General features: G+C 37.3%; 1 protein-coding gene and 1 pseudogene across 12 annotated transcripts in view; both read right to left on the bottom strand.

Annotated features, from left to right (window-relative positions):
* The window catches only part of ACAP2 (ArfGAP with coiled-coil, ankyrin repeat and PH domains 2), a 133,424-nt gene that overhangs the window by 71,040 nt on the left and 48,708 nt on the right, over positions 1-13,676 (bottom strand). The gene's annotated exons all lie outside the window — the stretch shown is intronic.
* Positions 8,889-9,014, bottom strand: LOC118518633 (U4 spliceosomal RNA; annotated as a pseudogene).

The raw sequence follows: 13,676 nt of genomic DNA, 5'->3' as shown, positions 1-13,676 counted from the left end.
AAACCAACTGACGTAGAGACAAGCTGCCCCCCTCCAAGCCCTATTGTTTTAAGTCACTAAATTTTGGGGTGGTTGTTAAACAGCCAGACATAAATGTCAACAGTCTTACATAAGATATTAGTGTTTATAAGGGTTTTTGCGGGGTGTTCTTTTTTTTAAGAGAGGGAGAGGGAGAGAGAGAATCTTAAGCAGGCTCTGTGCTCAGCACAGAGCCCAACACCGGGCTCAATCTCACAACTGTGAGATCATGACCTAAACTGAAATCAAGAGTCAGACGCTTAACCGACTGAGCCACCCAGGTACCCCAGTGTTTATGAGTTTTTATAGTGATTTAAGAAGTTGTAAACTAAAAAAATAATAATAATAAAATAAAATAAAAAATAAAAAAAAGAAGTTGTAAACTATTTGGTACAACCATTCAGAAATTACCAACTGCTAAAATTATATTTTTGCTAAAATTATATTTTAATATTATTTGTCTGACTTGCTCTGTAAAGTATTTAAATGCAATAATTATTACTTTAACAAAATTATGTAACTTTCCCCCTGGTGTTACCATTTGAATCATCCAAAACTATTTTAGTCATAATTTCTTTGTCATCACTTCTTGGCTTTGTAACCACTGTTAAATATTTCATCTTTCTTTGGCTCTTATTTTCACAAATTTTTGCTGTTAATGTGCTTTTATTTTTCACATTTCTCCTACTTATAAGGTATGTATGATTGTTTCCTTAGCATCATCATTTGTTATGAGGTACTTCTATTAGAATACAATCGATTTGGGGTGGAGGAGAACACAGGCAGCAACCTCTTCGACCTCAGCCACAGCAACTTCTTCCTAGAAACATCGCCAAAGGCAAGGGAAGCAAGGGCAAAAATGAACTATTGGGACTTCATCAAGATAAAAAGCTTTTGCACAGCAAAGGAAACAGTCAACAAAACCAAAAGACAACCGACAGAATGGGAGAAGATATTTGCAAATGACATATCAGATAAAGGGCTAGTATCCAAAATCTATAAAGAACTTATCAAACTCAACACCCAAAGAACAAATAATCCAATCATGAAATGGGCAGAAGACATGAACAGACATTTCTCCAAAGAAGACATCCAAATGGCCAACAGACACATGAAAAAGCGCTCAACAAACATCACTTGGCATCAGGGAAATCCAAATCAAAACCTCAATGAGATACCACCTCAAACCAGTCAGAATGCCTAAAATTAACAAGTCAGGAAATGACAGATGTTGGCGAGGATGTGGAGAAAGGGGAACCCTCCTACACTGTTGGTGGGAATGCAAGCTGATGTAGCCACTCTGGAAAACAGTATGGAGGTTCTCAAAAACTTGAAAATAGAGCTACCCTACGACCCAGCAATCGCACTACTGGGTATTTACCCCAAAGATACAAAGGTAGTGATCCGAAGGGGCACCTGCACCCCAATGTTTATAGCAGCACTGTCCACAATAGCCAAACTATGGAAAGAGCCAAGATGTCCATCAACAGATGAATGGATAGAGAAGATGCAGTGTGTGTGTGTGTGTGTATACTCCCCTCCAAGCCCTATTGTTTTAAGTCACTAAATTTTGGGGTGGTTGTTAAACAGCCAGACATAAATGTCAACAGTCTTACATAAGATATTAGTGTTTATAAGGGTTTTTGCGGGGTGTTCTTTTTTTTAAGAGAGGGAGAGGGAGAGAGAGAATCACACACAATGGAATATTATGCAGCCATCAAAAAACACGAAATCTTGCCATTTGCAATGACGTGGATGGAACTAGAGGGTATTATGCTAAATGAAATAAGTCAATCAGAGAAAGACAAGAATCATATGATCTCACTGATATGAGGAATTCTTAATCTCAGGAAACAAACTGAGGGTTGCAGGAGTGGTGGGGGTGGGAGGGATGGGGTGGCTGGGTGATAGACATTGGGGCGGGTATGTGCTATGGTGAGCGCTATGAATTGTGTAAGACTGATGAATCACAGACCTGTACCTCTGAAACAAACAATACATTATATGTAAAAAAAAAAAAAAAAAAAAAAAAGTAGGAAGGGAAAAATGAAGGGGGGCAAATCGGAGGGGGAGATGAACCATGAGCGACTATGGACTCTGAGAAACAAACTGAGGGTTTTAGAGGGGAGGGGGTTGGGGGGATGGGTTAGCCTGGTGATGTGTATTAAAGAGGGCACGTATTGAATGGAGCACTGGGTGTTATACGCAAACAATGAATCATGGAAAACTACATCAAAAAAAAAAAGAATACAATTATTTTTTTGACTATTACTTCTTGATATTTATTATTGGCTTTTGATGTTAATTAGCCAAACTCTGACTCTTGATGAAATTTCATTGTTTTATTTTTAATTATTAAAAAACATTTCTGAAGATGAATGCACATAATCTGTTGTGATGAGCACTGAGTGCTACATGTAAGTGATGAATCACTAAATTCCACTCCTGAAACTAATATAACACTATATGTTAACTAACTGGAATTTAAATAAAAACTTGAAATAAACAAATGCACATAATCATTTAAATGGGATTGTAGGCATTTGCAGATTTTCTGATCATACACGAGAGTAACATTTATTGCATTAACTAAATTAGTATTTCCTATTTTATTAAATGTTCATTATATTATCTTTCAATTTATTTTAAAACATTTTAAGAATGCAGAAAAATATATGCACACATATCAATTTCTGAAACTTAAAGACATATATTGTTTCATTTTCATAGTTAGATTTTTTACTGATTGTTGTTTTCCCACCATAATGGACAAATTTTTCAATAAATAGTGCTGAACAGTGATTACATTCAGAATACAAACACAATGGTCCAAATTCTCTTCTTTGACCTATCTTTTTTATCAAAGTTATTAAATGAATCAATGGTAGAAGCAAACCATACAGGACTTCAACACAAAACATCCATTTCATACAGAAAGATTTGTACTCTAAACTTCTGCAAACACAAAAAAAGAAACAAAGTTCTTTTATGAGATTAGTCACAGCAATATCAGATTAAGAAACTAGTTACAGGGGCGCCTGGGTGGCTCAGTCGTTAAACGTCTGCCTTTGGCTCAGGTCATGATCCCAGGGTCCTGGGATCGAGCCCCGCATCGGGCTCCCTGCTCCGCAGGAAGCCTGCTTCTCCCTCTCCCATTCCCCCTGCTTGTATTCCGTCTCTCGCTGTGTCTCTCTCTGTCAAATAAATAAATAAAATCTTTAAAAAAAAAAAAAAATAGTTACAAAGAAAAAAAAAGAAGCTAGTTACAAGACTACCCAATTAGGAGCTAGAGCCAGAATGCCTCATACAATTGCAAAATTGCACAATATGTTAGCTTGCAAGGACAATGTTAAAACTTCATAATTTCCAAACAGGCAAAGGAAATAAAAAAGGTACCATATATGAGTAACAGAACAGATGCATTTGACAGCATGCCAAATAAACACAATAACAATCACTAACCCAGAAGAAAACTTTATCAAAAGTGTTTACTGCTGAGTGATGATTCTACATGTTAAGAACTGTGCTCAAGTTAACAGCAATGGTTGAAACGTCTGAATAGAAGATTATCTTGCAAAGCCATTGATTGTTTTTGCAAAGTACCAAAACAAACCCCTAGGGATGAAATACTCAAAATGCTCGAAGAAAAATTTAAAACAAAAAAGATTATATTATGGAGACATTCTAATGTTGCATACCGACAGTGCTGTCATAATGACAGCAAGATGTAAATTTGTGCTAAAAATTCATTTGGAGGGGCGCCTGGGTGGCTCAGTTGGTTAAGCAACTGCCTTCGGCTCAGGTCATGATCCTGGAGTCCTGGGATCGAGTCCCGCATCGGGCTCCCTGCTCAGCGGGGAGTCTGCTTCTCCCTCTGACCCTCCCCCCTCTCATGCTCTATCTCATTCTCTCTCTCAAATAAATAAATAAAATCTTTAAAAAAAAAAAAATAAAAAAAAAAAAATAAAAATTCATTTGGAAAATTCTGAAGATCTAGTAACACATTATTTCACAAAGGATCTCTCATAAAGTAAAAGTTTGAATGTAGACATAAATTCCAAATTAAATGTTATCAAAAAAAAGTATGAATCTAAACAAAGTATTCAAAACCTTTGGTTCATCCATTTTTAGCTTTTAGGTAAAGAAAAGATATGAGACTATCACTCTCTGCTGTTTAAAACAAAATGTACTGGCTGTCAAAAGGAAGAACTGTGCCTAAGTTTGTAAGTTGAAAGTAGAATTCAAAAGTTTAGGAGGAATAAATCTCAACTTACAGGTGTGGTTAATGCTAGTTATTGACATTAAAATATGGCTTAAGCAGCATTCTGCAATCTGATGAACTTATTTCAAGCAATCCTTGATATTTCTGACAATTAACATACACTGACAAACTGTGTGGATTCAGAGTGTTGGAAAGGAGAGGCTGAGAATGAATCACTAGGGAGTCAATGCTATAATCTACATCCACAAAGAGAATTATTAAAAGTTAATTAAGGGTTAAAGGAAGAAAAAAGTAGGTAGACCAACTTCTGTGTATACCTGCAAAAAAGGTTCATCATTACTTTATTCAAAATCTATTCAGTTTATCCAGGAAAATTTAAGCATCACACATGTCAATGAAAGAAAAAAAGAGAGCACTTCAACTTAATGAATAATTGCTCCCTTAAAGCACAACTTAAAGAGACAGAATTACTTAAATTCTAATTAATGGGATAAAGAAGGTCCTATCAATCAGGAAGAAAGGGCAATAAATCAACTCCTGTCAATCAGGAGCAAAGGGCAATAAATACTCACCTGCCTTTCACCAATATGCCTACTTATGCAGACAACATTCTCATCAATGACAATGACCAAGAATTTGAAAAATCAGCTCTCTCTCAAATAAATAAATAAAATCTTTAAAATATATATCTATATATTAAATATTTAGAAGTGTTATACATTCAATATGTAATATGTTCCCTAATACTATGTGTTTTATTTTAACATAATTCTATTAAAAAGAAAATTTTTTGTTTTTTTTTTGTTTGTTTGTTTGTTTTTTAAAGATTTTATTTATTTATTTGAGAGAGAGAATGAGAGAGAGCGCACATGAGAGGGGGAGGGTCAGAGGGAGAAGCAGACTCCCTGCCAAGCAGGGAGCCCGATGCGGGACTTGATCCCGGGACTCCAGGATCATGACCTGAGCCGAAGGCAGTGGCTTAACCAACTGAGCCACCCAGGCGCCCTAAAAAGAAAATTTTTTTAAAAGATTTTGTTTATTTGACAGAGAGAGACAGAGCGAGAGAGGGAACACAAGCGGGGGGAGCGGGAGAGGGAGAAGCAGGCTTCCCGCCGAGGAGGGAGCCCGATGCAGGGCTCGATCCGAGAACCCTGGGATCATGACCTGAGCTGAAGGCAGGTGCCTAATGACTGAGCCACCCAGGCGCCCCTAAAAAGTTTTTATTTATTAAATATTAATTACTTTAACATAATTCCATTTTTAAAATCTAAACGTTTTTCACCAACACCCGATAGGACATGACACTTTCATAAAGCCATCTATTGAGTGAATGAGTAGACAGCTACAATACGGAAACTCAAACTTACAAAAAAACAAAGCAAAAAGGGTTACACATTTTATAGAATTTATGCATCAATTCAACCTTAAAGCTTAATTCAGCAAAGATAATAATCAAATAAATATTCCAAGTTCCTTACACAAACAGCAAGTTAGAATCCAAGAGAATCATCAGTGAAGTTATAGAAATCTCTGTGTTCCAGAAAAACAAGTCAGTATTCAAGCCAACTCCAATACATAGTAGAATGTAGCACACATGACCTGCTCTGGAAAAGTCATGAGTTGGCATCTTTTTTTTTTTTTTTAAGATTTTATTTATTTATTTGAGAGAGAGAATGAGAGAGAGCGCGTGCAAGAGGGGGGAGCGGGAAAGGGAGAAGCAGGCTTCCCGCTGAGCAGGGAGCCCGATGTGGGACTTGATCCCGGGACTCCAGGATCATGACCTGAGCCGAAGGCAGTCGCTTAACCAACTGAGCCACCCAGGCGCCCATGAGTTGGCATCTTATAAAGACATGAGTTAAAGAGCAACCCTAGGAAATTCTCATACTGTAAGGAATACGGAACAGTAATATCCATTTTTACAGAAGAAATAAACCACAAAAGAATCCAAATAATTTTTTTAAATGACCAGAGACAATCTAATCCCAATCTATGTTTAATCTTCCTTGGCTAAAAACCCAAATGGCTGTTATTTCAAACATTTATTTAAACCCATAAAGTTATTCATAAATGACATCTGTCAAATATCCAGCTTTTTATCCTGACACAAATTGATACCACAAAACCTAAGTGTTACAAAGTCTGCTATAGACTGTGAGCAGATTCCAGTGTTTACACATTTTAGAAAGCAGTTTGTCCTATAAAGCAGTTATATCCTATAAAGCCTCCTTCACCCTATAATGCTATGTAATTAAAATTCGTTATAGAGAATGCTACTAAAATAAAGCATTTTATGCAGCTAGCCTTTTCCCACATTTTAACAAATGGCTCTGAGATCATAATTAAATCTTATAATAAATAATGCTTTGTAACCTTAGAATGTTTATAACTAAAAGTCATCTAGTAAAGCTCATTCACTTTACAGAGGAGGAGCATAAAGCTCAGAAAAATTAAATGACCTCCCCAGGGTAAGAATTATGCAAGTACTAGGAATATATTATAGTAAACAAGAGATGTGTCATCCCTGTGTACATTCTAGTCAAAGTGAAATATGCAGTATTATGATGGAGGAAGAATCTTTGCCTCATATATAAGAACTCTGAATCAAGTACACACAAGTCACTCCTCCTAGGAAAAACTGAAAGTACTTGTTAACAAGAAACAAAAAGGCCAGGTAAAGCAGACAGCATAGCAACTATAAAAGGAAAAGTTATTAAAATAAACCAAGGTCTTAGAATTTCATACTTGTATCTATTAGTAAGAAAATTTCTGAGATGCTATAAAAAATATGCAAATAAAATTAGAAAGGCACTGGACATCTGAGTGTAGTTTCAAAGAGTTTTCTATTTATACATATGTAGTACATATACAAACACACACAAGCTCACCAACCTACAGCCTTAAGACCTCTGAGCAGACAAGCCGACAAAGAGTAATCTCCTGTTGGTTTGCAAATTATTTTTTTTAAGATTTTATTTATTGGGGCGCCTGGGTGGCTCGGTCGGTTAAGCATCTGCCTTCGGCTGGGGTCACGATCCCAGGGTCCTGGGATCGAGCTCCACATTGGGCTCCCTGCTCAGCGGGAGGCCTGCTTCTCCCTCTCCCCCTGCTTGTGTTCCCTCTCTTGCTGTCTCTCTGTCAAATAAATAAACAAAATCTTTAAAAAAAAAAAAAAAGATTTTATTTATTTATTTGAGAGAGAGAGAGAGAGAGAGAGAGAGAGAGAGAGAGCACAAGGCGGGGGAGGGGCAGAGGGAGAGGGAGAAGCAGACTCCCCACTGAGCAGGGAACCCAACGCAGAGCTTGATCCCAGGACCCTGAGATCAGGACCTGAGCTGAAGGCAGACACTTAACCAGCTACCCAGGTGCCCCATTTTGCAAATTATTTTTAAAGCAACATAAATTTTACAGTCAAAACAGAGATCCTGAAGTTTTTCAAGTGCCAGAAACAATAAAAGAAAATTTTTAAACATTTCTTTAAATTATCTACCTAGTGTGTGCTGTCACGGATTTAAAAGATTTTTATTCATTTAATGACTATAAAAAAAAACACTTAAGAGTTTTAATAACTTCATAACCCCGGTCTCCTTAACTCTGCCATGAGTAACTACTTTCTACCAAGAATCTTCTAGGTGGTAGTAGCAGAGATTAATACAACAAAGTGCCTGCAATCATGGAACTTAGAACAGACAATAAATTAAGTACATATATACATTTAAGAACCAGACCCACATATCTGTACATCATCTGTGTGTGTGTGCATGGCGCACTCACATGTGTGTGTGGGTGTGTGTATGTGTATAAAAAACAGAGTAAAATGACATAAAGTGACCATAGGGTGGTCAAGGAAGGTTTCTCTGAAAGGTTGTAACCTAAATAAAGTGAAGGAGATCCATAGGAAGAGAAGGAATATTGTAAGGAAAACAGCCATACATAGATATGAAGGAAGAATATTCTGCACAGAATAGATAGCAAGTGCAAAAGCCTTCAGATGAGAACTACTTTGGTATGTCAAAGAAAAACAGAGTCCAAGTAGCTACAGCCAAGTAGAGAGTAGAGATGAGATCAGGGAGTTATCAGAGGGCTTGGTAGACCATGGTTATAACGGATTTTACTCCGTTTGTGTGATGGGAAGCTAGAACAGTGGAACGCTGTTAACTAATTTATATTTTTACAGTTCTTCCTGACCAGGTGCCTGGGTGGCTCAGTCAGTTAAGCATCCGACCCTTTTTTTGGGGGGGGGGGGGTGGATCTCTGGCCTTTTATTATTTTTATTATGTTATGTTAGTCACCATACAGTACATCATTAGTTTTTGATGTACTGTCCCATGATTATTTGCGTATAACACCCAATGCTCATTACAACACATGTCCTCCTTAATACCCATCACCAGGCCATCCCATCCCCCTACCCTCCTCCCCTCTGAAACCCTCAGATTGTTTCCTGGAGTCCAGAGTCTCTCATGGTTCATCTCCCCCTCTGATTTCCCCCCCTTCAGTTTTCCCTTACTTCCCCTAATGGCCTCCATGCTATTCCTTATGTTCCACATCTGAGTGGAACCATATGATAATTCTTCCTCTGCTTGACTTATTTCACTTAGCATAATCCCCTCCAGATCCATCCATGTCAATGCAAATGGTGGGTATTCATCCTTTGTGATGGCTGAGTAATATTCCATTGTATATATGAACCTCGTCTTTGGGAAAAGTTTTCAATTAGCAATAATCGCGCCTCAGAAAAACCTCATTGGCTACAATACTGCCGCTGCGCAAAGCTAAGAATCCGACTCTTGATTTTGGCTGAGGTCATGATCTCAGGGTCATGAGATCAAGCCCCACATCGGGCTCCATGCTGAGTGTGGAGCCTGCTTAAGATTCTCTCTTTCCGGGCGCCTGGGTGGCTCAGTTGGTTAAGCGACTGCCTTCAGCTCAGGTCATGATCCTGGAGTCCCGGGATCAAGTCCCACATCAGGCTCCCTGCTTGGCGGGGAGTCTGCTTCTCCCTCTGACCCTCCCCTCCTCATGCTCTCTCTCTCTCATTCTCTCTCTCAAATAAATAAATAAAATCTTTTAAAAAAAAAAAAAAAAGATTCTCTCTTTCCCTCTCCCTCTGTCCCCCATCCCACTCACTTGCGCGCTCTCTCTCTCAAAAATTAAATTAAATTTAAATTAAAAAAAGTTCTTCCTGGCTTCTGTATACAGAACTCATTGTAGAAGGGCAAGAAAAGAAGCAGAAACACAAGTTGATAGGCCATGATATAATCCTAAACAAGAGGTGGTAGTAGTTTAGATGTGGAGGTGACAGAGAAACTACTATTAGATGGATTTGGGGTATATTTTGCTAATATATTGGATATGGAGAATATGGAAAAAAGAAAAGTCATATAAGAAGTTTTAAGGATAGGGCGCCTGGGTGGCTCAGTTGGTTAAGTGACTGCCTTCAGCTCAGGTCATGATCCTGGAGTCCCTGGATCGAGTCCCGCATCGGGCTTCCTGCTCGGCAGGGAGTCTGCTTTGTCCTCTGACCCTATCCCCTCTCAGGTGTTCTCTCTCTCAAATAAATAAATAAAATCTTTAAAAAAAAAAAAAAAAGAAGTTTTAAGGATAAAAATCATTAAATTGCACAATAATTTGCCTGCCAAAAATATTTTTTTCCTCAGTGCAATTGGTTTTTATTATTAAAGCCAAGATTGGAAAATGGCTATCCCCCCCACCTTGCCGTGACCCTCCCACCTACCTCCAGATTCATCCTGTTATGTCCTGTGAAGGTGAAAACTAGATTTCTCTGGAAAAGACTCAGAAATGCTCATGCCCACCAAAAATATTTTCAAATTATAGCCTTTATGGTTGCTGTGCTGGTTAATTGTTGGTTTTCACCACTACATCACCCTTCCATGGGCTCCTCCTCTATATTGCCAGGTACTAGAAATCTGCAAAACATATTTCCTAGGCCTCCTTGCATACAAAGAGGTTAGATTCTGCCAATGGAAGCCAATGTTAGATTAAGAGGCAAGACATAGAGGAAGCCACTGTTTTTTCCTGCTTCTGTTCTAACACAGACATCAGTAAGCAACTGTGAGCCACACCAACTTTGAGCAGCACTGGTGACCAATCTGGGCAGTTTCAAGGGGACTACAGGCTCCTTGACTCTTGAGGCAGCCACAAGAAGGCAAGCTCCTGGCTTCCCGGCCAGGTAACAATGGCCGTATTCTCAAAAGTGCAGTACTTAGGGGCTCTGGGAAACACCACTTTCCCTTTTGTTTCTCCAGCCCCAGGGGCAATAGCTACTTCCCATATTTACTAATCTCTAGGTGGCATCACCTTAACTTTTTTTTATTCCTCCAGACCTTCTAACATTTTTGTAACCAATTCACTGTATTAAAGTCTTTCTATCAGAAACATCCTAAGTGGTTTGTTTTCCTGAATGTATGCCAACTGATAAAACTGATATGAAGAAAGGAATATCACTCTCCAGAGTCTACTTTCACATACTGCGTTCCTCATAACACCCTTACATATAGGCATGGCAAATTCTATTATTCCCTTTATATGAAACAATAAACTGAAAAATGAAAGTGATTATTAAAATACTTTGAAGTAAGATTTCTTGAGAAGAAAGCTTCCAATACACATTTAAACAATTTATTTACCAAGTGTTTATCTTAACCATAACTTTTCACATATAAAACTTTAACAAAGAACAAGGTATTCTTATGTAAAGCAATAATGTAAGATTTACACTGGTGTTTTTTTTGAAGATTTTATTTATTTATTTGAGAGTGAGAGAGAGAGCATGATCCAGGGGACGGGCAGAAGGAGAGGGAGAAGCAGACTCAGCGTGGGGCTGAGCATCCCAGGATGCTGAGATCATGACCTGAGCTGAAGGCAGACGCTTAACCGACTGAGCCACCCAGCACCCCAAGACTTACACTGATTTAAAGAAAATAACAGAAACAAGACTATTACAAAAGATATCATGGAGAAAACATTTAACCTGTTATGTTAATTTCAAATCAATAGCTTTTATCCCCCCAAAATTAATTCTCACTATATTACATTTTTTAAGAAGTTTAAATACAAGCAATCACCTGATTTAAAAAGAAATCAAACATACTATATTCTGGCATCTAAATCCGCCAGAAGGCAAAAAGAGAGTAAGAGGTCATCAAAAAAACAAATTGGTCAAAATATCAGAGCTAAAACCGTAAAGCTCTTCAAAGAAAATGAAGGAATAAATCTTCATGATCTGGGATTTGGCGATGGATTTTTGGATATGACCCCAAAAGCAGAAGCAACAGAAGAAAAAATAAATTGAATACCATCAAAATTAACTTTTGTGCATCAAAGAACATTATCAAGAAAGTGAAAAGACAACTTATAGAATGGGAGAAAATATTTATATATCACTTATCTGATAAGAGTTTAATATCCAAAATATACAAAGAATTCAATTTTTAAAATTCCAATTTAAAAATGGTCAAAGGAGTTGAATGGGCAACAATGGTAATGATGACAGAAGATATACAATATCATGTGCCAATAAACACATGAAAACATGCTCAACTGCATTAAGCATTAGAGAAATGCAAATCCAAACCACAGTGACACTACTTCACACCTCCTAGGATAGCTATGATAAAAAAATGGAAAATAATAAATGCTGACAAGGATGTGAAAAACTGGAACATTCATATATTGCTGGTGGGAATGTAAAATGGTACAGGTTCTGTGAAAAACAGTTTAGTGGTTCCTCAAGAAGGAAGTAGTATAGAAGTACCATATGAACCAGTAATTTCACACCTGGATATACACTCAAAAGAACTGAAATCAGGAACTGAAGCAGATACTTGTACATGCTAATTTCTGTACAGATAAAATTTGAAGTAGAATTAAAATAAATATTATCAGATAACTTTATCCTTAATTTATTGACCAAAAAAGAAAATCAAATATACTAAGAACCAAAAATTAGCAGAATTTAAAGAATATAAGTGCTGATATTCTTGTTATAAACAGCTGCTAATAAATTTTGAAACACCAAATAATTATATGACAGTCATATATTTTAAGCTTTTAAAAATATTAAAAGCGTATAACACAAAAATTAACTCAAAATAGATTAAAGACTTGAATGGAAGACCAGAACTCATAAAACTCCTAGAAGAAAACACAGGCAGTAAGCTCCTTGACATGTCTTGGCAATGATTTTTTTGGATTTGACACCAAAACAAAGGTAACAAAAGCAAAAATAAACAAGTGGGACTACATCAAACTAAAAAGTTTCTGCACTACAAAGGAAACCAACAACAAAGTGAAAAAGCAACTTACCGGATGGCAGAAAATATTTGCAAATCATATATCTGATAAGGGGTTAATATTAAAATTAAAAAAACCCTCATACAACTCAATAGCAGAGGGTCTGAATAGATTGTTTCCAAAGAAAACATGCAGATGGTTGATATGAAAAGATGTTCTACATCACTAATCATCAGGGAAATGTAAATCAAAATGCAATGAGACACCACCTCATCCCTGTTAGAATGACTATTATCAAAAGGACAAGGAAAAACAAAACAGGGTGCCTGGGTGGCTCAGTCATTAAGTGTCTGCCTTCGGCTCAGGTCGTGATCCCAGGGTCCTGGGATTGAGCCCCATATTGGGCTCCCTGCTCAGCGGGAAGTCTGCTTCTCCCTCTCCCTCTGCTGCTCCCCCTGCTTGTGCTCTCTCTCTCTATCAAATAAATAAATAAAATCTTTAAAACAAAAAACAAAAAACAAAAAAAAGACAAGAAATAACAAATGTTGGTGAGATTACAGAGAAAAGGGAACCCTTGTGCACTATTGGTGGCAATGCAAATTGGTGCAGCCACTATGAAAACAGTATGGAAGTTCCTCAAAGAAATAAAATTAGAACTACCATAGGATCCAGTAATTCCACTTCTGGGTATTATGGGAAGAAAGTGAAAACACTAACTTGAAAAGATATCTGCACTCCCATGTTCATAGCAGCATTATTTACAATAGCCAAGACATGGAAACAACCTAAATGTCCATCATTGGATGAATGGATAAAGAAGATATAGATATATAGATACAGATGTATATATATATATACAGATACACATACAATGCAATAATACTCGGCCATAAAAATTAATGAACTCCTGCCATTTGCAACAAAATGGATGGACCTTACAGGCATTATGCTAAATGAAATAAGCCAGAGAGATAAAGATAAATACTGTATGATTGCACTCAGACGTAAAATTTTTAAAACAACAACAAAAAAACAAGCTTAAGGATATGGAGAACAGACGGGTCTGGTGGCTGCCTGAGGCAGGGGTGGGGGTGATGGGGGTCAAAAGGTGTAAATTTCTAGTTATAAAGTGACTATGTTGTGGGAACATATCGTACAGCATGATGACTATAGTTAATAATAC

The sequence above is a fragment of the Halichoerus grypus genome, chromosome 1 (assembly GCF_964656455.1).
Source record: "Halichoerus grypus chromosome 1, mHalGry1.hap1.1, whole genome shotgun sequence".
In the NCBI taxonomy this organism is placed as follows: domain Eukaryota; kingdom Metazoa; phylum Chordata; class Mammalia; order Carnivora; family Phocidae; genus Halichoerus; species Halichoerus grypus.
This window is presented reverse-complemented; position numbering and strand designations above follow the sequence as displayed.